General features: G+C 29.1%; 1 non-coding gene across 1 annotated transcript; it reads left to right on the top strand.

The window, feature by feature from the left end:
• The first annotated feature begins 580 nt into the window (after positions 1 to 580).
• Positions 581 to 666, top strand: LOC132035696 (small nucleolar RNA snR60/Z15/Z230/Z193/J17). The gene has a single exon (XR_009409414.1). It is a non-coding gene; the product is annotated as a small nucleolar RNA snR60/Z15/Z230/Z193/J17 (small nucleolar RNA).
• The last annotated feature ends 3,392 nt before the right edge of the window (positions 667 to 4,058 follow it).

Here is a 4,058-nt window from a genome sequence, read left to right as displayed (position 1 = left end):
CATTTAGAGAACTTCACATACAACTTCTAATCCTAGAGAACTCAAGTACAACACTCAAATGATCTGGATTCTCAGCTTCTGATCGAGAGTATCAATTGACTATATCTTTTTGGAATTTGTAAGTCATCTCATATTTTACCCATTTATGTTTATTTTTTAATCATCTACTATTTGTCTTTCTATATAGACATAAGAAAGATTCACCATAATAACTCGCATTAAATGTAGGAGAATTTTTATGTGATGAATTTGTGTAAATGATTTTAGTGTAGGGACTGGATCACCTCCAATACCAAATGCTCCAGTACATTTAGGGATGGCACTTGGGGAAGCGGGGCAGGGAAAAGGCATAATAGGGCAGGGCAACAAGTAAGTGAGGCGGGGCAGGTTAGTGCAAAATTTAATTTTTGAAAATTTTTAATAGGGCAGGGCAAGGATTCAGGTTATATTTGGGTCGGGTAAAAAGTACTGGCCCATTTTCTCATGCTTGATCGTTACCCATTGCTTACTCTTCTTTTTTTCTCGTCCAGTGCATGGATGGTAACCCATCAAGTTTCAAAATACTAATATACTAAATCACTAGGGTCATATGATGATTAGAAGTATACTTTAAATGAAATCTTCGTGATTAATTTATTAGTCGTTAGCTCCGATCTGATGATTCATTTTTCTGAAAAAATATTTAAAAATATGATTTATTTTAGATGATTTATTTTTGATATTGAAAGGGTTAATGGACAGTGGCGTTTTATATTGTTCATCATAATGCTGTTAAATTCACCTTGACGATCCTACTGATATGTCACTAATACATTGTTTTTGAATAAGAAAATTGATTTTGATTAGAAAAACTAAATAAATGAGGTACAAATAATCCAACCAAATAGACCCTAATCTATCACCCAATGGTATATAGTTTAATTGTTTAGCTTTTATCACTTACGTGGAGGCAAAAACGATAAGAACAACTCACTAAAAAAGTTGAAATAGTTAGATAAATTAAATAGAATTGAAAAATAGAGAAACAAATTGAAAAAAAAAAAAAAAAAAAAAAAAAAGGTCTAAATGAGTCGGGGTAAGGCAAAATTTTAAAAAATTACTAAATGGGACAGGGCAAGGGGATGGGATCCCCTCAGTATTTTTTCCTCCAGTATTTCTCAATAATATTGTAGGATGCTGCCATGTGTCACTAAAACTCTTAAAGGCCAAGTATCGCTGGGATATTTCAAATGGAAAAATAATTTGGGCCATATATTTAGTAATGTAAACAAGTTAATAAATTATATGGAACGGAGGGATTACTATCTTTTTTCACTTCACCCATCTTGTAAAACTCACTCTATCTCAGAATAAGCAAATTGTCACTTTTTTCTAGAGAGGAACTTTTCTAAATTATGCACAGTCATTTTCTTGTACCCAATTCAACGCAAAGACCCAACTTATTTTCTTCAGAGAAACTAAAAATAATCTATTTTCTTATCTTGACAATTTGTTGTTGGATAAATCAAATAATGAGTTTAGTTTTGCTGGTTTGATGGAATAAATAGAATTAGTGTAATTATAAAACGCACATGGAAGACATGGGAGAATTTAGTGCTTCCGTTGTTGAAAGCTTAGCTTTAACAGTGAAATTGTTGAAAGCTTAGCTTTAACAGTGAAAAAACAAGTACAGCGGAGAAAATAAGTTGTTGCTAGCCTATCCCCAACCTTTAAAAGTTAACGTGACACGTGGCTTAAATCTAATACCATTGAAAACGTACTGGAGGATTTGGTACCGGAGGGGATCTTTACTCTTATGTGTAAGACTAGCGGTCTATGCCCGCATTTCAGACGCCCAACAACTTACCAACATTTATAAGTGCATCTATGTGTATATAAATGTCTTTGAATGGTGATTATATATATATATATATATATATATATATTATGTTCAAAGTACAATTAATATAACATTATAAATTTGTCCGTATCTAAAATTTTATTATATTAATGGTTGCTACGAATACAAAATCGGCAAATTTATTAATATTTTTTAAAAAGAGAAGACTTGTTTAAAAAGAACTATTTTCGTCTCTTTTGAGATAAAACAACAAGAATATTTAAGATCGGTTGATACTTTTAATTTTAATTCGATTAATTTGAAAGTGTAAAATACTTATTATTTTTTATCAAATTTTGATTTGGATAATTCTAATTTAAATTATTAAATTAATTTTACATGTTTAAAACAAAACAAAGTAGAAATTGATTTTCTATTTAAACGAAGAAATACTATTTTTTAATTTTTGGTAAATATTCTCGATTTTAGCTCATTTTACTTGTCATGTTGTCTTTTGCATGGTTTTTTAATAAAACGTCGATTAGAATTATGATTTGACTAAGTTACCTTATTCATTATTTGATTTCCATTTGATATATATATTTTTCTACGACATTAATCTCTTTCACGTTTATTGGAGTAAGAATAAAAATAAAAAAGTAATTAAATTCTATCTTATTTTAAAATATAAATATTTTAAGTATATTTATTTTTAGTAAACATAACAAATAAATGACATGAAACGGAATAGCAAATACAACGGTTTAATAGCTAGATTAGATCTCGGGCTAATATAAAAAAGAAAGAAAATTGTATGGTTTATTCTGCTTTTGAAGAAACGATTTCGTTTCTTTCATTAATGAATTGACGATACGCGCATTAGCAATGAATACGTCATTATTGATCTAAAGAGATACTTTGGAAATTACATGAATATTGTTTGATTTTTTAATATGGGGTGCATTTTTTTTTGGACATTATTAATTGCACTATATATATATATATATATATATATATATATATATATATATATATATATATATATATATATACACACACACACTATGTTCAAAATACGATTAATATAACATTATAGTTTGACCAGATCTAAAACTTTATTATATTAGTGTTCTTACGAATACGAAAGTAGATTTTTTTTTACATTATTTTTTTTTAATATGGGGTTCCAATTTTTTTATATTGCTTGATTTTGTTAATATTGTACCACTTTTTTATCGTGAGTTTGGAGATGAGTGAGTTCGACCTTTTACTTTTTTTTTTTTTATTTTTTATATATATATTTTGATGTTGTTAGTATAGGGTCCGCCATGTGTCGGTCTTTTTTTTTTGGACATTATTAGTTATTTTTTTTATGCGTATAATATATATATACATATATTATGTTCGAAACACGATTAATATAACGTTGTAGTTTGTGTTCGTATCTAAAACTTTATTAGTGTTTCTTACTGAATAAAAAAATCCGCACTTTTCTTTTTTTTTTTTTATGGGGGGGGTCCACGAGACGGACGATCAAAGTGTTCCTACTCCTTTTCTAAAGGATAGATATATGTATCTTCTAAAATACGATTAATATAACGTTGTAGGTTAAAGTCTTCGTATCTAAATCTTTATATATTAGTGTTGCTATGAATACGCATCGTGTTAATACATGCCCACATTTTTTAACGGTGTTTGTTTTTTAAATATGGGATTCACTTTTTTTTCAATATTGCTGATTTTATTAATATAGGGTCCACTTTTTTTTTTTCATACGATTTTGGATGTGGTGAGTTTCACTTTTTTTTTTTAATACTCGATGTTATTTAATATGGGGCCCACAATTTTTTTTTAAGGGCTTGATTAATATGGGGCCCAAAAAAAATTTTTTTTTTTTTTTACAAATTTTTTTTTTTTTTAGGGGTTAATTAATATAGGGCCATAATTTATTTTTTTTTATGGGGGGTCCACAGACGGACGACGAAAGTGCCCCCTACTCCCTCTTCTAAAGGATAGAAATATGCAATTTGCGAGTCCCGTCATACCTCTTTAGAACGATGGCAGGGCGGGTCCACATGGCAATATGTGGGTTTCTGAACTCATACCTTTTGTTTGGACCTCGTATTTACACTGTAAAACCCGTCGAAGATATAAAATATTTGAATTGGGAACCTTGTATCAAGACTTGATATTGGTTCCACCGGGAAAAAAAGTAAGCCAAAAAACGGATTTTTTTAAA

The sequence above is a fragment of the Lycium ferocissimum genome, chromosome 10 (assembly GCF_029784015.1).
Source record: "Lycium ferocissimum isolate CSIRO_LF1 chromosome 10, AGI_CSIRO_Lferr_CH_V1, whole genome shotgun sequence".
NCBI classification, from domain to species: domain Eukaryota; kingdom Viridiplantae; phylum Streptophyta; class Magnoliopsida; order Solanales; family Solanaceae; genus Lycium; species Lycium ferocissimum.
This window is presented reverse-complemented; position numbering and strand designations above follow the sequence as displayed.